This window comes from Stenella coeruleoalba, assembly GCF_951394435.1.
Source record: "Stenella coeruleoalba genome assembly, chromosome: 10".
Classification (NCBI taxonomy): domain Eukaryota; kingdom Metazoa; phylum Chordata; class Mammalia; order Artiodactyla; family Delphinidae; genus Stenella; species Stenella coeruleoalba.
Window position 1 is genome coordinate 18,011,593 of NC_137156.1, and position 22,484 is coordinate 18,034,076.

Below are 22,484 nucleotides of genomic sequence, written 5' to 3' on the forward strand. Positions count from 1 at the left end.
AATTCAGTGAAGCGATTAGAAGGAAAATGGAGGAAAAATTAAGGAAAAAGTGGAAGTGGTGGTGATGCAGCAGTGTGTAGGTTACATGAATTCCTGTTACAGCTTCTAAAGATCAGCCCCAAACTTTACAATTAGCTTTTTTTTAATTTTAAATATTATATTCTGCATAAAAATATGGGATAATTTCATTGATACATTTTATATGTAAGCCTGAAAATTTTATTCCTAGCTAGTTTAACACTAATATTTTGAGTTGGATGCACTCTAAAATCCAGTTTGAGAGAACCTGCAAAGAATATCTTGAAACTACACTAATATCATGTATGCCAATGGAGCTATTTGTCAGATCTGGTGAATTTTTATTTTCCTCTTGAGAATTTTCCAGAAAGGAGTATACTCAATTCTGTCTGGCGTACAATAACTAACACCCTTAGCTCAAAGATCAGTTTGATAGGAGATATGGGGATGCATAGCAGATTGGCCAGCAGACACCACCCAGTTAATGTTTAACAGTGGGTGCTGGTTTTATCTGGAGTATTGTTCTGTCTGGATTCTTATCTCAGGCTGGCTTATAGTTGGAAGACTCTAGAACTTCTGGAGAATTACTTATGCAGGTCCCTCTCCTGGATGTAATTTTGGTTTAGATCCAGAGCAGAGAATCAGCATGATGTTATCATCTTTTTTTCCCAAAAGTTCAGTACATTGAAGAGAAGGTAAATTGCCACTAGGAAGGAACTGCACATATTTTTGTTATTTTTATATTTAAAAGGCTTTACTGAGATATAATTGACAAAATTGTAAGATATTTAAAGCATAGAATGTGATGTTTTGATGTACATACACATCGTGAAAGGGTTCCCAGAATCAAGTTAATAACACGTTCGTTACTTCACATATTAATTTTGTGTGTGTGTGTGAGAACATTTAAGTTTTACTGTTAGCAAATTTCAATTACACAATACAGTATTATCAACTATAGTCACCATATTTTACATGAGCTCCTGAGACCTTATTCTTATAACTGAAAGCATGTACCATTTTACCATCCTCTCAACATTTCCCTCACTCCCCAGGCCCTGGCAAGTACTCTTCTACTCTCTGTTTCTATGAGTTCAACTTTCTGTATTTGGTTAGTTTTTTTTTTTTAATTCCACATGTAAGTGATACCATGAAGTATTTGTCTTTCTCTCTCTGGCTTATTTCACTTAGCATAGTGCCCTCCAGTTTTACCTATGTTGTCACAAATGGCAGGATTTCCTTCTTTTTAAAGAAATGCATTTAAAAAAAAAAAGATACGTATCAGGATACAGTGATCCAAATGTGCCTTTAAAAATAAGAAATCTGTTCTCATAGGCAGAATCAGGTCTATTACCTAAAAGTTAATCTTCTTATATTACATTAAAGAGAAAAGAAAAGAAAGAAAGAGGGGGAGGAAGAAGGGAAGGAAGGAAAGGAAGGAAGGGGAAGAATGAAAAAGGAAGAATACTTAAGAACAAGCTATTTTCTGAGAATTATCCAAGTAGGTAAATTACAAATCAAATGGAAGTCCAGATCTAATCACATTTACATAAATTAGCATTCAGTTCTTGGTAAGTTCACTGGTTAATTCTGCCACTCATTCATTTTTCCAGGCATGTGCAAAGGGCGAGAAGGAGAATGGTAGAAAAGACCCTGCCAGATAAGCAACGGTTTCAAACCACAGCAGGCAGGGACCCTGACCTTGTATGCTTGGGAGTATTTGACTGTCAGCAAAATGATCTCCATGAAGTACCCTCCAGTACCTATTGTCCATACCGCTCTCTTGATGTTTCGGGGACAAGTAGATTATGCCTTCTGTATTTAATATTTATAAATTGGTTCAATGTGTCAGGCTTTGGCTTAGAAGCCATACAAGAAAGGGCAAAGTATGAAAGAGGGTAGTCAGGTGCAGAGAGAAAAGTAAAAAGAGAAACAGAGTCTCAACAGAGCTGTAGTTATTTTCTGTAAGCAACTGGCCCTCAGAAGCAACTGACATCCTTAGTCAGATGCTAAGCATGTGAGGTGGAAAGGCCATGGCTGGCACCCTTCACAGAGCATCGGGCGTGTACACGGCACAGGTGTTCTGGCTGCAGAGGCCTGCCAACCCGCAATCCGATTCTCCGAAGGGATTATGCACAGTTGCCTCTTATTAGAGTAGGACATTTATGCAAACACAGGATCCACTGTTGTTCACTTTAGTTGTTCTTGTGAAGTCCCATCCTCTCTGGTTTAGAGATGAGAGAAGCAGTGCAGGCTTTACGATTCTTGTTTTTCTGCTTGTTAAAATTGGTCCCCACAGTTTCTACAAAGTGACTACGCAACTCTGAAATGATGCATGAAATGGGAAAAAAACGGAAACAATTTTTGCCCTGAATGCTCAGGTCACAGAAATTACAGACATGGATTCACACAGCAAATGGTGAGAAGCCTTTCCTTAGCTTCAGCCAAGGGTTAAGCTGACTGCAGTGGGTCATCCCAGTAAACGCTGGGCTGAGTCAAAGAGAATAGAATGTCTCTGTCAGTTTCTCTGATGCCCTGTAATATGAATCCTCTCAGGCCTGCCCTTCTTCCAACTCCGTCCACCAGGTTTTCTTATCACCCACATTGCTTCCTGACTTTTTGCTTTTCCTTCTGCTGTATGCCCTTTCCAAATATGCCAGCAATCCCCAATTTTTTGGCACTAGGGGCTGGTTTTGTGGAAGACAGGTTTTCTGCGGACCAGGGTGGGGTGGGGATGTTTTTGGGATGATTCAAGCACATTACGTCTGTTGTGCACTTTATTTCTATTATTATTACATTGGAATATATAATGAAATAATTATACAACTCACCATAACGCCAACAGGAGGCGGAGCTCAGGCGTTAATGTGAATGATGGGGAGCGGCTGTAAATACAGATGAAGCTTCACTCCATCACCCGCCACTCACCTCCTGCTGTGTGACCTGGCTTCTGGGGGTTGGGGACCCCTGAAGTACTCGATCTTTTATTTGTGTGCACTCTTCTCTTCCTTCTACTTTTTTCTCTAAGTTTCCTTACACTTAGTGGCTGCTTAGGAAGCATTCTGAAGGGAGGCAAAGTGGGAATGGGGTTATAGAACTTAAGTATTTATTAAAATACAGTCATACCCAGGAGACAGAGCCACCAAGTGCTACCTATCTTTAAGTGCCAATCCATGTATTCTAAAAAAAAAAAAAAGCTATCTCATCTCACCATCGTTAAAACTGTCAATCAAATGTCTTCTGGGACACACTTGGGAAAGACCACTTTCCTATGCACTGCATGCTTGCTTGTGTGTACCCATAATACATGATCTGGATTTACTCCTCAGCTGTCTATTTCTATCTCCATCCCTGTCTCTCGAACTCAGAGAAAGAGATTAAAATGTAAGAGTAAAGTTGTATCAGAAGTGTAACTTTGAAATTTACTCAGAATAAAGAAAAATAAAAATTCATGCTGCAATTTAAAGGCTGTATTTCTCAGGAATTTTTCTGTTCAGATGTATAAATGAGGCTGAGGAAATTGGTTATAATCCCCATTGCTTCTCTTTCTTTAAGAATCATTACTTGACTTCTGAGAATTCCTGGGGTTTCCAGGAAAAGTATGAGAATTGACATCAGGATACTGGCAAAGACTTCTGACTGTGGTACCTACTAGTTGTAGGAACTGTTGAAGTTACTTAGCTCTTCTAAGCCTTGATTATTTTTTTAAAAAATATGGTAAAATTAGGGCAAATCCCTTTTGAGAATTTTGTGAATCAAATGAGATAGAGTGTGTTTAAGACTTTAAAATTAAGCAGCTGTGCATAGAGAAGGTGATTACCTGCTTTACGATACTAGCCCTTACTTCAATTTCAGACGACTAAGCTGTGAGAATGTTGTTTTAACTTCTTCAGATTTCACCATATTAGTTCATAACCTGTATTTTCAAAGTGAGAATCTAAAGTCAGTGTAAAGAATCCATGTCACACCGTGGATAGGAACATGAATTCCACAGCCAGTCTACCTGAGTTCAGATCCCAACTTTGCTATTTGATTCTGTTTCCCCATCTGTAAAATGAGCCTAATAATACTGCATCAGCACAGGGTTGATCTGGGGACTCTGTGTTGTAGACTGGTGCTTGGCACATGTAATGTGCTCCATAAGCATTTGCTGAACTAAATAAAATAAAACAAAATAAAATTACAAAAGTAAAATGCACTCAAGGCTGTTATTACCAAAACTATTCTCACTAGCATTCTAATCAAGTACCTAAGGCTCAAATATTATTTGATCTTAGAACTTTTGCACAGAGATCAGCACTATAAGTTTTGTATGGTTCCAATAAGATATTTGCATCCCTTCTATTTTTGCCTTCTCATCTCCAACAAACCACTTCCTTCAAGTCCTTTTTATTGGCAGTCAAACATGTGCTGCTCTAATGCATGTAGAATTTAATCAATTAATGGAGTTCAACAGGCCATTTCCATTTGCAATATTTTGAGAGGTTAATTTTGCAAACACCTGAATACTTTGGAAGATTATGGAGCAGTCTGAAGTTATGGCTCATGCTTAATCTCAGTGGACTGAACAGAGAATGCTCAATACTTAAGTATAATCTTTTCTCCACCAATGTCCTTGGACAGATGCTAATTCCCTACTGACTCAGTATCTTTATCTTAAATTTACATTTCAAAGCTGTTTTCAAAAATAATTTTGCATAAAAGTTCATGGCTCTGGTGATATTTATCATATATACTAGCTTCCTTCTTTACCATGTCCACCTCCTTGCTCACATTTCCGAGGATAAACAACTACTTATGACGAAATATTTATCATTCAAACATAAAATATTATAAAACTCCCAACAAGAGCAACAGCAAAAAACAAGAAGAAATTAAAAAAGGAAGTGTGTGTGTGTATGTGTGTGTGTATAGAGACAAGAATAATTGTTAATTAATTCTCAGTCATTTTCATATTATACAGGATGTTTTATACTAATACTCATAGAAGCCTGTTAGCAAAACTGATCTTTTTATAACTAATATCATGTTGAAAAATATGACATTAATTATGTATTATATGTAGATATTCATATTAAGAGTTAACTAGTTGGTTATGCTTTAACATATTCCACATATGACACAAATGCAATTTGTTTCTTTTGCCCTTGAATTCTCAAACTTTTGTCTGCATCTGTATCACCTGGAAGGCTCGATAAACAGAGATTTATGGGCTTGTGCCCAGAATTTCTGGTTCATTAGGTCTAGGGTGCAGCCCAATAATTTGTGTTCGGCAAATGTTTCCCAGTAATGCTGATACTGCTGGTCTGAGGACCACACTTTAAGAACCACTGTCCTATAGTTCTCCTGTAACAAAGGAAACTGAATTTTGTTGTGATAGACAGTTAACTTTTTTGACTCCCTGTGAATCACAACTCTTGGCATCCATTCCCTTTGTATGAATTTGGGCTGGGCTTGCGACTTGTTTTAAACGGTAGAAAGAGGCAGAAATGATGCTGTGCCAGTTCTGGACCTGAGCCTTAAGATAGCCTGGCAACTTTTACTTTTGTGCTGTTGGAAGTCAGCCACTATATAAGAAGTCTAACTACCCTGACACCTTCATGTTTGGGAAATTTCAAGATAAGCACATGGAGAACTAACATGAAAGAGAACTGAGGAACCCAGCCAGCAGAGAGACCCAAGTTCCCAGGCAGACAGCCTCAGCTGGGCTCCCAACAGCCAGCCAGCACCGACTTGTCTTATGAGTAAAGGCGTTTTAAACCTGCTCGCTATCAGTCAACAGAAGGTAAGGCAGAAAAACTGCCAAGGTAACTGATGATTGTGAGAAATAATAAGCTGTTCTTAAGTTTGCGGGTGATGTTTTTAGGCAGCAATAGAAAATAAAGGGCTTTAAGGAGACTTACTAAAGGCTGGGGAAAATAGGAAGAATATTGCTATTGGCGGCAGGAGAAAATCAAATGGATGATAAAAAGGGTACGTAGTAAAATTATGGATCTGGAGATTTCCAAGCAGAATGCTGAGAGTGCAAATTTACTTTCTCTGATAAAGATAGGAGGAATGAGATACAATAATTTAAGTTTCAGTTTTCAAACAAAGTTACAAAGAAATACAAAGAAGCCAGGATTTGCTTCATTCAAATTAAAGCTGTTTCTCATTCTCAGTTTTTCCCAAGTGGAATAACTCTCAAAATAATAAATGGCCTGAGGGTGAAGATCAAATGAGGTTGCTGTTAGTAAAATGTGGCGTCTGGGTTAGGGTCACGTCTTAAGACACTTTGTTAATTCCTTTAAAACACCTAAGGTGTTGTTTGCTAGGCCCTCTCTGTTAGGCAGTAGGGTTTCTGAGAACCCTACCATTAAGGTGTACCACATAGAGCTTCTCAGCTAGAAAAAGGACTTTGAAGAGTCATAGGACATTGTCCCGCACCCAAAATTAGAGAGGAGTCTTTTTTAAAGAGATTTGTTGTCGTGACTTTCATCTATTTTATAGTAATAGGATGAACTCCAGTAAGATTCATTGGAAACCTATAAAGCTTTTAAGATAATTGTATTAACTGAAGCACTGCCAATTTGGATTAAAAGGTACAGACACGGTTCAAAATTAACAGCTTTCTGTTGGCAGGAAGTAGGTTGAGAAAGTTATTCATCTATAAATATGGGTCATTTAATATGGAAAAGGAAGGACAGATTAGAGGATGGAGCCATTAGTCATAGAGAAACAGTTGTCAGTTCTAAGCAAGGAACTATTTATGTTCACCCTAATAGATTTCAGAATTTCTTTGGACCAGTAATTACTATGTGCTTCCTATATTCCCTGTTTTTGAATTCGAGTGTTTATTATGATTTTTCTTGTCCCTGGTGTACAGCTGTATGTTGGGGATATGAGGGAGAGAGATAAATTGTCTCATTTTCTCACAGATCTTCAAATCAGGAGGAGCCATGCCTTCCGAACCTCATCTGCATCTAGATCTGATTTAGGTGATGAGAATCTGGACTTCGCGTCTAAGACTATGCTATAATGAGATGTAGATTTGTGGGTTGTAGGAGGGAATAAATATATTTCATATGTGGAACTTGAATCATTGAGGGCCAGAGGACATATGAACCTAACTGTAGGAAGAGGACCTGGGAGGAAGAACTGGGGCCCTTGCTGGCAGCCCCTGAGCTTCTAGCTGACAAGTGGTATCAACTTGTCAGACAAGTGAGTGAGCCATTATGGAAGCAGAGCCTCTGGCTCTGACACCATGTCAAAGACAGTTCAACCCAAATTGCAGAATTATGAGCAAATAAATTATTGTTGTTTTAATCCACTAAACTTTAGGGTGAGTTGTTATGCAAGAGATATTTGAAATGCTTTATCTCTAGAACAAAGACAGATTAGGGTTCATCCTACAAATTTACCACCCTACTCCCCTTTCCCCTTTCCATCTGTTTTGCCAATAATCTTGCCTCCTAGGATTCCTGTTATCTTTTGCCCATTTATAATTTTTCTCTAGATAATATAGTCAATATTCTTTATATATTTATCTTCCTCCCCCTCTTGCTTTTTACTCATCACTTGTGTAACAATTAGTGGACACATTTACAGTCATTATTTTTTGTTTGTTTGTTTCTATATTCTGTATCTAATATTTGACTTCAAAATCTTATCCTCACAGAAACCAGTAAAATGGACCTTACTGAGAAGTGCTGGAATCTGTCTAGTAAAGATGGGGTTGGAAAGTTTCTCAGCTTCTGAGCTCTCTCTGCTTACTCTCCTAGACTCAAAGGATGCATGATTGGTGCCCAGGAGTGACTCTGCAGCACTTACAGGGTAGAAGTACTTCTGGTATCTGTCCAGCCCTCTCCAGTCCCAGACAACTGGGAATTTATTTTGCTCTTCTTACTTTATTTTCAAGTCTACTAAACTTCCAATTCTCTTTTAAGATCAAGTGGTTGAGTCATTGTTAGTTTATTTGGGGGGACTAAATTCAACACCAAAGCAGGATTTTATTTTTGAAACACTTATAAGTTGTTCAAAGGAGCAAGAGAAATTCTTGACCTTTGGAAAATTCCAGGACTAGGTTACCATTCTTCTTGCCTTCCAAATATGGCCCTATTTTATCTTCTAATTATAAACCTGCACAAATATTTAATATGAGATATATTTGTAGCATTGGACCTTCTTATGCTCTACTTAATTTAGCATCATTCATCCATTCATTCATCCAAATTCACTTATGTATCCACCAATCAACCAATATTTTTTTGCTTATTCTTTATGAATAGTTCTATAGTAAGCACAGAATAGAGAATAATATCCCAGCTCTGATGGATTGTTTTATATAGTTGGTTTCAAGTTATATAGAAGATTATTCTTGAATTTGATCACCTTAAACTTACTAGTTACTAAAATGTTTAAAAAAAAAAGCAGATAAGAAAATAGTATTTCTGACACATCGCAGAGTTCTTTGCAAGTGTGTTTAATGCTCAATGAATGAATAGATGAAATGAGTAAATGAAACATCATCTCGGTGCTGTCTAAACCCAGGAAAATCAAAAGAATTTAGGGAAATTGTGTGTTCTAGAATGGGATGTGTTCTGCTGAGTTCAAGTCTTTTTTGCTTTCTCCCAGTCTCACTTAGGGATTTTCAGGATCAGTAAATTGTTCTCTTTTACCTAGAAGTCAGCCATAAGAGAAGAAACATGAAAAAGTATCATTAATTAGAAAGAAAATAGCAAGCTCCTCCAGATGATCACATGACCTCATTTTTTTCCTTTTTTCTTTTTTTTAAGATCTAAAGCCATTAAAGAGTTCTTTCCCCTCAGTTTACGTTAAAACTTAGTGACATTCAATTTAGGAGGCAGAGTAGAAGCTGGGAAAGACAGTGTCCCAACTGAAAGGGTCCTGTGTATTATTATTTGTAAAAAATAAATTCTATTTAATTTTTTGAAGTGTGGATGTGGTCAGAGCAATAGGAATATTTTGGTTATGTACTGCTGTGAACAACCCTAAAACTTAACAGCCTTTCTTTGTTTTATTTTGGCCGTGCCACACAACTTGTGGGATGTTAGTTCCCCGACCAGGGATTGAACCCAGGCCCTTGGCAGTGAGAGTGCGGAGTCCTAACCGCTGGGCCGCCAGGGAAGTCCCCTTAATGGCTCACAACAACCACCCTTTCATCATTCCTCATGATGGTACAAGGGAGTGGTATGTTATAGTGTCCAGCTGGACTTTTCACTCCCATGCTTCAGTTGTGTATGTGGCCCAGAATGGCTCACCTGGGCGCATATGTCTGGGACTTCCATTTTCTCTTTCATTTGAGTTTATGGGTTCTCCTCCAGTGGTGTCAGTGTTTCTGTTTCTCTGTATATTCTCTACACATGGGTCTCACCACATGGTGTCTCTAGCAGGGGAGCCATCCTTCTTACATGGAAGCTGGGGCTCCCAGAAATGCAGAAGCAGCAGCTGCCAGGCCTTCCTCAGGAACTGGGATGGTATCATTTCCACAGTATTCTATTGGTTAAAGAGACTTTCAGGCCCAGCCCAGATTTAAGGGAAGGCACTACACCAAGGTGTGAATACCAGAAGGTATGCTCTGTTGTGGTGCTGCAATGAAACAGATCACAAAGTGCAATCCTTAGTGCTTATCAACGGAAGTCACAAGCCTAAAATCAAACTTGCAAAACACTTATGTGGCCCCAACAAAATGCACAGATGACAAGAAGGCAAGATCACCATATAATGACTGATGCTGATCTCCCAAGGGTGGACTAAGTATAAAAAAAAACGTGCCCTGGAGGAGGAAAGGCTTTTTCATTTGTCATCTTGAACATTAATTGTTTTCATTGGAATCATTCTTTTCAATATCAGAGAACAGAATGAATTTTACCATACTGCTGTGAATTACCCTCCAGAAAAAGCAGACTCTGAATGTAGAAATAATCTCTATTTCAGGAATGTGTGCCTTCCTGCAAAATTCTTATTCTTGATGCTGATTTCACATAAAAAATTATAAAATAAAAGGAAATTAAAAGGCATGCAATCCTAACTGAGTCTTACGTATTTTAGCTGAGGGCTGAAGACAAATGCCCAAAGCAATCTTGTATATCAGAATACCACCATTTACATCTTTTGTTCCCCTGTTTTCTTATGTATTGTGCAAGGTCCTACCTAAAAATGAATTAAATGGCAACTGTCAAGATGACAGCTTAAAAATAATTTTCTCTGCATTGTTTCTTTGATGTTTAATTGTATAATTTTAAAAAAAGACATGTTTAATCATCTCCTTATTCGATTAATTTACATTATCTCATTGTATGATATTAAAAGAATGACAGGGCAATTCATACTTTTTTTTTTATATTTTTACTATCTGTTGCTCTAGGACTAACTCAGTTTTGCAAATTAAGATTGGAAGAGATAGCAAGGAACATTGCAGGGAAAAAGGAAACCCTAAATGGATCTTCATGTTTATTAGATAATAAATTGTTTTCTTAGTTTTAAATTATATTTTATATATTATTTTGATTTCTCAAATGTGTCTAACCTCCCAAAGAGTGAATTTTTTAGTTTCTTTGTAATTGTTATCCACATTTCTATTTTTCTTTCACAAAAATATGGTATGAACGCCACATACATTTTTATGCAGCTCTGCAGCAGTGCATGAGATGAAATATTTGAATAGCATCTGATGTTGTGTGTGCTTTTCACCCCAGGAGATTTCTTTCAAGAAAAAGCAGTAGCCAGGATGTCCCAGAGTCTCCCCATCAGTATTCCCATAGCTTTTATTTTTGGCTTCATGCTAATCCTCGGGTATCAGAATTGGAGGCCTAAACATGTACTCTTTGTTTACATTATACAAAATGGTCAAGGAAGAGGAAGGGGAAAAAGCAGATTGTAGAAATAAGATTTTTTAATATGATTGCTTCCCTGGTGGGAAGATATTAGATGTGAAACCACAGCCAAAATTAACACGTATGTGCACGTGTGTGTATGTGTGTGTGTGCACGTGAGTAGCAACCTCTTTGTTGAATCATAATCAATACTATTCTCACAAAAGCTTACAGGCAAGAATGCTTATTCTGCTTTGATACTTTAACAGACTAATTCCTTTGAATTTGTGGCCTTGGAATGTACAGGTTTGTGTCCATGTGATCACTGATTATTTAAAAGAACATAGTTGATTATGTTTCTTTATTAATAGGGTGACTTTATGACTTGCCTGAAAACCACAAGGGAAGTCAAAATCCCCTTCCCCTCCCCACAACCTCCTTACCACCCGTTTTTCTGAACCGCTTGGAATAATCTAAAGCCCTATTCAGCTTGCAGCCAGATGTGAACAATCACTGCTTGACACGGGGTACAAATAACACCTCCTCCAGCCATTACTCTTAAATTGGAGCTGTGCCCTTGATGGAGGCTGGAAATTGCTCTGGCTTTTGTAACCTGCACATGAACATGAACGGTAGTAGGCACAGAGGGAGAAGGGGGCCAGAGTGTTTAGGTGGCAAGCTGCAGGCAGATCTGGGCCTGTCTCACAGGAGAGTGGTCTGTTGAAGTGGAGCGAGGTCACAGGTCACACAGTTCAACCTGAAGGAGTAAGTGGACTGATGTGTTTGGCAGACAAAGACCCGTTAAAACAAAACAAAACCAAAAAAGAAGGTGAGGAAGGGTCCAAGCCAACTTTGAAACCTGAACGACCATTTGTTCTCATTCTTCAGAACTTTCAGGGCTCTTCCAACCGGCCAAGGCTAAAGCTGTTTTCTGGTTCCTAGTGTTTGACAAAATGGAGTCCTGACATCTGACCTTCCATTAACCACAGACACAGAGTAGAATGAAAGAGTCTGGACAGGAGAAGCACTATTCCCTTAGCAAACTGCTGTGTTTGATGGTCATGGTCAGATTTTACCAAGATCCTGAGATTATGCTTCAAAAATAAAACTAAAACTCTCTTTAATCCAAGTAGTATTGATCGTCTTTGTTTTTGCTGCATGCGTCTCTTTTTTTTTTTTTTTTTTTCAGTTAGGCTGCATTCTTTCTTTCCTCCTAGTTGTCTAGTATTTTTTGTGAAGAATAACAGTGTGTGCCGTCTGCGGAGAAGGCCCCTGCTGAGTTAACGTTCAAAGCCAAGGCATTAGAGCTATAAAAATCACGAAACAGGTAGCCTTCCTAATGCTTTATTCTTGAATTATTTATGTTTTATTTACCTTAGTATTTTTCTTAAACATTGTTTTTGACAAAAGTCAGATTATCCTCTTTTTATAATTTTCGTATTGAACTAACTACCCCGGGGGGGACAAAAACATGAAATGATTGCTTCTAACAGGGTAAAAATAAACATGATCCACAAATTGTGATCAATACTAGTGAAGTTCATGGCTCAATGATTAGAAAAGCAAATGAAGAGAGGCACAATATATTCCTTAAAAGAGATCCAGGTTACTTAAGAAGGCATAAAATGCATAGAAATTTTCCCCCATTAAGAATCATTTAGTGGAGCAACAGGAATTCTCATATATTGCTGTTGGGAATGCAAAATGGTATAGCCACTTTGGAAAACAGTTCGGCTATTTCTTAAAAACTAAGCATACTCTTACCACACAATGCAGCAATCATGCTCCTTGGTGTTTACCCAAAGGAGGTGAAATCTTATGTCCACACAGAAACTTGCACATGGATGCTTATAGTGGCTGTATTCATCACTCCCAAACTTGAAAGAAGCCAAGATGTCCTTCAATAAGTGAATGGATAAACTGTGCTACATCTGGACAATGGAATATTATTCATCGCAAAAAAGATATGAGTTATCAAGCCATGAAAAAAACATGGAGAAATCTTAAATGCATTTTACTAAGTGAAAGAAGCCAATCTGAAAAGGCTACATACTGTATGATTCCAACTCTGGAAAAGTTGACACTCTGGAAAAGGCAAAACTATGGAGACAATAAAAAGATTACTAGTTGCCAGAGGTGGTGGGGGTCTGGGGATAAAAGATTAATAGGCAGAGCATAGAGGATTTTTTAGGACAGTGAAAATACTCTGTACAATATAATAATCATGAATTATGTCATCATACATTTTTCTAAACCCATAGAATGTATAACAGCAAGAATGAACTGTAATGAAAACTGTAGATTTGGGACAATTATAAACTGTCAGTGTAGGTTCATCAATTGTAACATATTTTTATAACCCACTCTGGTGGGTGATGTTGATAATGGAGGAGGCTATGTCGGAGGTGGGGAGGGGTGGTGTATGGGAAATCTCTGTACCTTCTCTCAATTTTGTTATAAACCTAATACAGCTAAAGAAAAGGTCTTTAAAAAATCACTTCAAAGTGAAAAGTGAGGATTAGAGGAGGAAAAAAAGCTTTCGTATTCATTAAATAGAAAAAGGAAAACTCTTAATGTCAACTCTGGTTCCACTGAGTACTTGTTGCTGTTGACCTTGTCTGACTTAGTTACTAGTGGTCCAAGTGAAGCCTTAGTAGAAAATCTCACTGGCTTAATTTAAATTTTGGCCACCCCAGCTCTTAGAGCTATGAATAGACACACTCGCATTTGTTTGGCCTATGGAGAAAATCACCTCTTAGAAATATGCTTTGTTAGAAGGGTGCTAGAGTTCCCTTGAAGATAACATTTATGTACTGAACCTTTCAAAAAAGAAAAAAGTGCTGAACATAGAGCAAACGATTTAAAAATGGATCACATGCAATATTAATATTGAGAATGCTGATAAAAAATGTACATGCGTGTTAGAAACACTGACAAAAACCCACTTAATTTTGTTAATTGAGTTATACCTTATATATATATATTAAGGTGCACAGAGCTTAAATGAAGATCTTAATGAATTTTTATATATTGTTATGCTTCTTTCACCACCACATGTATTAAGACATAGAACATTTCTAGCATTTGAGAAGGCTCCCACACCACCCTGCAGTTAGTACGTACCTCAACAGGAGCCATTATTCTGTTTTACCTCTTTTGAATTTCGTATAAATGAAGTATATGGAACGTATGCTTTGTACCTGACTTCTTTTACTCAACATTATGCCTGTGAGATTCATCCATATTATTATGCGTATAACTATTTCATCCTTTTTTTCGATGCATAGGATTCTGTTGTAGTTATACACCACAATTTATTTACTTATTTTACCATTGATGGATATTTTTTCCCCAAGTGTGGCTATTATATGATCATTATTGTATATACCTTTTGGAGGACAAAAGTATTCATTTTGGATGGCTATGTACTCAGCAGTGGAGTTGCAGGTCATATAGTATGTAGACTTGATAAGTGTTGCCAAATGTTTTTCTAAAGTCACTGTACCAATTAACAGCCCCACCAAAAATTCAAGAGTTTTTATCCTCCTCAATCCTTCATATTTTTAATTTTAGCCATTCTGCTAGTGGTTAGTGATATCTCATCTTAATTTGTATTTTTCTGATGAATAATTATGTCGAGCATCTTTTCATATGTTTATGTTCCTAACCTTTTTTTTTTTTTTTTTGCGGTATGTGGGCCTCTGACTGTTGTGGCCTGTCCCGTTGCGGAGCACAGGCTCTGGACGTGCAGGCTCAACGGCCATGGCTCACAGGCCCAGCCGCTCTGCGGCATGTGGGATCTTCCCGGACCGGGGCACGAACCCGTGTCCCTTGCATCGGCAGGCGGACTCTCAACCACTGCGCCACCAGGGAAGCCCCCTAACCTTTTTTAAAATATAAGGTTTTGGAGTTCAGCTTAAAAGTTACTCAGGAAGCTTGGGTCTAGAGTCAGTTTCTTGGCAGTGAAAAGGAAGGTGAGAAAAGAGAACTAATGTTTACTTACTGCCTATCATTTTGTGAGAACTTTACATATGCTATCTCAGTTAACTCTTTTAGTAGCGATATGTGGTAGATATTTTTTAACGGATGGTAAAGTTCATATGTTTATGAATAGAATTTATGCAATTTTCTATTCTCTTCCCATACTCTGATATGGCCTAATTTTTCCTTCACTCCCACATATATTGGAAATTAATGTTTTTCTAGATTTATGAAGAATCATGATTATTACTATGACTTTTTAATGATGTTTCCTTAACCCACTAACAATCTAACATCATGTTGAATAGTCTTCTCTGTGCCTTTTGGTGTTTAACTTTTTACAATGAATCATTACTGTTATAATTTAAGACACTGTAAAGTTACTTCCATTTTGAAAAAAAAAAAAATCTATCCCTTCCTTCTGGCCAAATGAGAAACCAGATCCTTGCCTTTTCAAATTGTATTATGAGAGGTAACCAATGACCTATTTGCTTTATTATTTTCAAAGGCCTTTCAGATCCTAGCTTTAAATTAATAAGTAGTCTTATCCCAATATTTACACTCTTCTTTTAAGTTTTAGCAAGTCTCCCTTATCTAGGATTTTCTTTTTACAAAAATGTTCTCATATTTCTACTTAGTCTCACTGACACAATTAGCCTGTTTAAGGAAAAAAGAGACTGTATGCAAAATGTTAACTTGGGAGGAAAACCAGGAAAACCAATAATTTTCTTAGCCTCAAAAGAAGTTTAGGTGGTACCTTGGTAGGGAGTATTCAAGTTGGCTGATGGTATTACTGACTTCATTACTGGGTAAGAAGTTTCCTATACCCCAACACTCAAATCCTCTCCCCTTCCTCAGCCTGCAACCAAATCAAAACAAAACCCAAAATCAAAAAGGAAGAAAAACTTCACTGGAAAAAAGTTAATTGGTGTTTATCTCCTTTTTTAAAAACAAAAGTATACCTTAAAAAAATTTTTTTGGGCTGCACTGTGCTGCTTATGGGATCTTAGTTCCCCAGCCAGGGATTGAACCGGGGCCCTCGGCAGTGAGAGTGCACCACTGGAGCACCAGGGAATCCCCGATATACCTTAAATATTAACCAAAGCCCTTCCAGCACAGTTCTCAAGAATGAAGGTGAAGGTCAACTGGAAAGGCAAACTCAATATATGGAATTAATACTTTAAGCCTTTTTCACAAGACTGAGTACATAATAGACCTCAGAATTTTTTGTTTGATTTATCTTATTTTTCCTTGTCCAGGTACTTTTAAATATCAGTATTATATCAGTGCACTTGCTTATTTCGTGCCTAACAAAAGCCTATTCATTTTTGGTATTAATTCCTTTAACTACAAAACTAAAAACCTCTTCCTTGAGATATCATAATAAACCACTTCAACTTCTGAAATGTACCAGGCAGGTCCAGATCAATTTTTTATGCCATCATTAAGGATGAATATATTATTATCTACAAGTATATATTATCAATAATATATACTTACGACGACAGATATCACCAGGAGCAAATGCATTAGCTTCTAAACTTCCTTGAATAATGTCAAATGACATGGCCTAAGTCCAGCATGCCTTATTGTATAATTTCTGAATTTACCTTTGTCTACATTATTCTTTATTGTATAATGTTCAGTGGTTGGAGGTGTTTATATAATTTTAAGTACACTCTTTGCCACACATTTGAGTAGATTCACACAGTCGAGTCAGTTGAGAGAAAGCCTAAGGATTTGATGTAAAAGTGTTGTCTTGGGTTTGGCAATGGCAATTATATATTTGGATAGACAAGAGGGCTGGCTGCCAGCTCTCCAAAGGGGTAGAAATTTCTGATGCTTTTTCCCAGGTCAGTTTATTTTGCCCTTAAATTGACTTTATTAAGTTAAATAGTCACCAATAAATCTCTATTTTAGAATTCAAAAGACGTAGGTCTTTTTTTGGAGCCACAATGTTTTTCTAAGGGAGTTAGGAATATTCAGCTCAGTTGCCTTCAATCCAATCTCATTTTAGAAGATAGAATGAGCCCTTCATTCAGACAGAGTGGGGAGAGTTTAAGAGAGAGATTGGTTCAAGATGGTGCAGTAGAAGGACGTGCGCTCACTCCCTCTTGTGACAGCACTGGAATCACAACTAACTGCTGAACAATCATTGACAGGAAGACACTGGAACTCACCAAAAAAGATATCCCACATCCAAAGACAAAGGAGAAGCCGCAATGAGACGGTAGGAGGGGCGCAATCACAATAAAATCAAATCCCATAACCACTAGGTGGGTGACTCATAAACTGGAGAACAATTATACCACAGAAGTCCACCCACTGGAGTGAAAATTCTGAGCCCCATGGCAGGCTTCCCAACCTGGGGTCTGGCAACAGGAGGAGGAATTCCCAGAGACTCAGACTTTGAAGGCTAGCGGGATTTGATTGCAGGACTTCGACAGGATTGGGGGAAACAGAGACTCCACTCTTGGAGGGCACACACAAAGTAGTGTATGCATCAGGACCGAGGGCAAAGGAGCAGTGACCCCATAGGAGACTGAACCAGACCTACCTGCTAGCTTTGAAGGGTCTCCTGCAGAGGTGGGGGATGGCTGTGGCTCACCGTGGGGACAAGGACACTGGCAGAAGTTCCAGGAAGTTTTCCATGGCATGAGCCCTCCCAGAGTCTGCCATTAACCCAACCAAAGAGCCTGTAGCCTCCAGTGCTGGGTTGCCTCAGACCAAACAACTAACATCTCTACCCACCACGAGTCCCTCCCATCAGGAAGCTTGCACAAGCCTCTTAGATAGCCTCATCCACCAAAGGGCAGACAGAGGAAGCAAGAAGAACTACAATCCTGCAGCCTGTGGAATGAAAACCACATTCACAGAAAGATAGACAAAATGAAAAGGCAGAGGGCTATGTACCAGATGAAGGAACAAGATAAAACCCCAGAAAAACAATTAAATGAAGTGGGGATAGGCAACCTTCCAGAAAAAGAATTCAGAATAATGATAGTGAAGATGATCCACGACCTTGAAAAAAGAATGGAGGCAAAGATCGAGAAGATGCAAGAAATGTTTAACAAAAACCTAGAAGAATTAAAGAACAAACACCTAGAAGATTTAAAGAACAAACAAACAGAGATGAACAGTACAATAACTGAAATGAAAAACACACTAGAAGGAATCAATAGCAGAATAACTGAGGTAGAAGAACGGATAAGTGACCTGGAAAACAGAATGGTGGAATTCACTGCCACGGAACAGAATAAGGAAAAAAGAATGAAAAGAAGTGAAGACAGCCTAAGAGACGTCTGGGACAACATTAAACGCACCAACATTTGCATTATAGGAGTCCCAAAAGGAGAAGAGAGAGAGAAAGGATCCAAGAAAATATTTGAAGAGATTATACTCGAAACTTCCCTAACATGGGAAAGGAAATAGCCACCCAAGTCCAGGAAGCACAGAGAGTTCCAGGCAGGTTAAACCCAAGGAGAAACAATGCCGAGACACACAGTAATCAAATTGACAAAAATTGAAGACAAAGAAAAATTATTGAAAGCAACAAGGGGAAAATGACAAATAACATACAAAGGAACTCCCATAAGGTTAACAGCTGATTTCTCAGCAGAAACTCTACAAGCCAGATGCAAGTGCCACGATATATTTAAAATGATGAAAGAGAAGAACCTACAACCAAGATTACTCTACCCAGCAAGGATCTCATTCAGATTTGATGGAAAAATCAAAAGCTTTACAGACAAGCAAAAGCTAAGAGAATTCAGCACCACCAAACCAGCTCTACAACAAATGCTAAAGGAACTTTTATAAGTGGGCAACACAGAGAAGGAAAGGACCTATAGAAACAAAACCAAAACGATTAAGAAAATGGTAATAGGAACATACATATCGATCATTACCTTAAATGTGAATGGATTAAATGCTCCAATCAAAAGAGACAGGCTCGCTGAATGGATACAAAAACTAGACCCATATTTATGCTGTCTACAAGAGACCCACTTCAGACCTAGGGACACATACAGACTGAAAGTGAGAGGATGGAAAAAGATACTCCATGCAAATGGAAATCAAAAGAAAGCTGAAGTAGCAATACCCATATCAGATAAAATAGACTTTAAAATAAAAAAATATTACAAGAGACAAGGAATGACACTACATAATGATCAAGGGATCAATCCAATGAGAAGATGTAACAATTATAAATATATATGCACCCAACATAGGAACACCTCAATACATAAGGCAAATGCTAAGAGCTGTAAAAGAGGAAATCGACAGTAACACAATAATAGTGGGGGACTTTAACACCTCACTTACACCAAACGACAGATCATCCAGACAGAAAATTAATAAGGAAACACAAGCTTTAAATGACACAATAGACCAGATAAATTTAATTGATATTTGTAGGACATTCCATCAGAAAACAGCAGATACACTTTCTTCTCAAGTGCACACAGAACATTCTCCAGGATAGATCACATCTTGGGTCACAGATCAAGCCTTGGTAAATTTAATAAAACTGAGATCATATCAAGCACCTTTTCTGACCACAACGCTATGAGATTAGAAATCAATAGCAGGGAAAAAAACAAAAAACACAAACATATGGAGGCTAAACAGTATGTTACTAAATAACTGAGAGATCACTGAAGAAATCAAAGAGGAAATCAAAAAATACCTAGAGACAAATGACAATGAAAACACGATGATCCCAAACCTATGGGATGCAGCAAAAGCAGTTCTAAGAGGGAAGTTTACAGCAATACAATCCTAACTCAAGAAACAAGAAAAATCTCAAATAAATGATCTAACCTTACACCTAAAGGAACTAGAGAAAGAAGAACAAACAAAACTCAAAGTTAGTAGAAGGAAAGAAATCTTAAAGATCAGAGCAGAAATAAATGAAACAGAAGCAAAGAAAACAACAGCAAAGATCAATACAACTAAAAGTTTGTTCTTTGAGAAGATAAACAAAATTGACAAACCTTTAGCCAGACTCATCAAGAAAAAGAGGGAGAGGACTCAAATCATTAAAATTAGAAATGAAAAAGGAGAAATCACAACAGACACTGCAGAAACACAAAGGATCACAAGAGACTACTACAGGCAACTCTATACCAATAAAATGGACAACCTGGAAGAAAAGGACAAATCCTTAGAAAGGTATAACCTTCCAAGACTGAACCAGGAAGAAATAGAAAACATGAACAGAACAATCACAAGTAATGAAATTGAAACTATGATTAAAAATCTTCCAACAAACAAAAGTCCAGGACCAGATGGCTTCACAGGTGAATTCTATCAAACATTTAGAGAGGAGCTAACACCCATCCTTCTCAAATTCCTCCAAAAAATTGCAGAGGAAGGAATGCTCCCAATCTCATTCTACGAGGCCACCATCACCCTGATACCAAAACCATACAAAGATACTACAAAAAAAGAAAATTACAGACCGATACCACTGTGGAATATAGATGCAAAAATCCTCAACAAAATACTAGCAAACAGAATCCAACAACACATTCAAAGTATCATACACCATGATCAAGTGGGATTTATCCCAGGGATGCAAGAATTCTTCAATATATGCAAATCAATCAAGGTAATGCACCACATTAACAAATTGAAGAATGAAAACCATATGATCATCTGAGTAGATGCAGAAAAAGCTTTTGACAAAATTCAACACCCATTTATTATACAAACTCTCCAGAAAGTGGGCATAGAGGGAACCTAACTCAACATAATAAAGGCCATATTCAACAAACCCACAGCAAACGTCATTCTCAATGATGAAAAACTGAAAGCATTTCCTCTAAGATCAGGAAAAAGACAAGGTTGTCCACTCTTACCACTATTATTCAACATAGTTTTGGAAGTCCTAGCCACAGCAATCAGAGAAGAAAAAGATATAAAAGGAATACAAATTGGAAAAGAAGAAGTAAAACTGTCACTTTTAAATGACATGATATATGATACATAGATAATCCTAAAGTGCCACCAGAAAACTACTAGAGCTAATCAATGAATTTTGTAACGTTTCAGGATACAAAATTAATGCACTGAAATTTCTTGCATTCCTGTACAGTAACAACGAAAGATCAGAAGGAGAAATTAGGGAAACAATCCCACTTACCATGGCAACAAAAAGAATAAAATACCTAGGAATAAACCTACCTAAGGAGGTAAAAGACCTGTACTCAGAAAACTGTAAGACACTGATGAAAGAAATCAAAGATGACACAAACAGATGAAGAGATATACCATGTTCTTGGATTGGAATAATCAATATTGTGAAAATGACTATACTACCCAAAGCAATCTACAGATTCAATGCAATCCCTAGCAAATTACCAATGGCATTTTTTACAGAACTAGAACAAAAATCTTAAAATTTGTATGGAGACACAAAAGATCCTGAATAGCCAAAGCGATGTGAGGGAAAAAAACGGATCTGGGGGAATCAGACTCCCTGACTTTGGACTATACTACAAAACTACAGTAATCAAGACAGTATGGTACTGGCATAAAAACAAAAATATAGATCAATGAACAGGATAGAAAGCCCAGAGATCAATCCACGCATATATGGTCACCTTATCTTTGATAAAGGAGGCAAGAATATGCAATGGAGAAAAGATAGTCTCTTCAATACGTGGTGCTGGGAAAACTGGACAGGTACATGTAATAGAATGAAATTAGAACATGCCCTAACACTGTACACAAAGATAAAATGGATTAAAGACCTTAATGTAAGACCAGACACTATAATACTCTTAGAGGAAAACATAGGCAGAACACTCTATGACACACATCACAGCAAGATCCTTTTTGACCCACCTCCTAGAGAAATGGAAGTAAAAACAAAAATAAACAAATGGGACCTAATGAAACTTAAAAGCTTTTGCAGAGCAAAGGAAACCAGAAACAAGATGAAAAGACAACCCTCAGAATTGGAGAAAATGTTTGCGAATGAAGCAACTGACAAAGAATTAATCTCCAAGATATACAAGTAGCTCAAGCAGCTCAATATCAAAAAACAAACAACCCAATCCAAAAATGGGCAGAAGACCTAAATAGACATTTCTCCAGAGAAGACATACAGATGGCCAAGAAGCACATGAAAAGCTGCTCACCATCACTAATCATTAGAGAGATGCAAATCAAAACTACAGTGAGGTATCACCTCACACCGATCAGAATAGCCATCATCAGAAAATCTATAAACAACAAATGCTGGAGCGAGTATGGAGAACATAGAACTCTCTTGCACTGTTGGTGGGAATGTAAATTGATACAGCCACCGTGGAGAACAGTACAGAGGTTCCTTAAAAAACTAAAAAAAGAATTACCATATGACCCAGCAATCCCACTACTGGGCTTATACCCAGAGCAAACCATAATTCAAAAAGACACATGCAATGTTCATTGCAGCAGTATTTACAATAGCCAGGTCATAGAAGCAACCTAAATGCCCATCAACAGACAAATGGATAAAGAAGATGTGGTACATATATATGATGGAATATTACTCAGCCATAAAAGGAACGAAATTGGGTCATTTGCAGAGACGTAGGCAGACCTAGAGACTTTCATACAGAGTGAAGTAAGTCAGAAAGCGAAAAACAAATATTTTATATTTACGCATATATATGAAAT

The 22,484-nt window shown here is 37.6% G+C and overlaps 1 protein-coding gene across 39 annotated transcripts in view; it reads left to right on the top strand.

The window, feature by feature from the left end:
• The window catches only part of LOC307193308 (uncharacterized protein), a 1,334,119-nt gene that overhangs the window by 903,951 nt on the left and 407,684 nt on the right, over positions 1-22,484 (top strand). For 14 of the 39 annotated variants that reach the window (XM_079935084.1, XM_079935081.1, XM_079935113.1 and 11 more), the window contains exon 1: positions 12,097-12,159. The exons of 23 other annotated variants lie outside the window; for them this stretch is intronic. The gene's annotated coding sequence lies outside the window, so the exon portion shown is untranslated. Of the gene's footprint in view, positions 1-12,057; positions 12,160-22,484 lie in introns of those variants that run through there. 2 more of the 39 variants (XM_079935118.1, XM_079935111.1) reach the window with 1 other exon arrangement.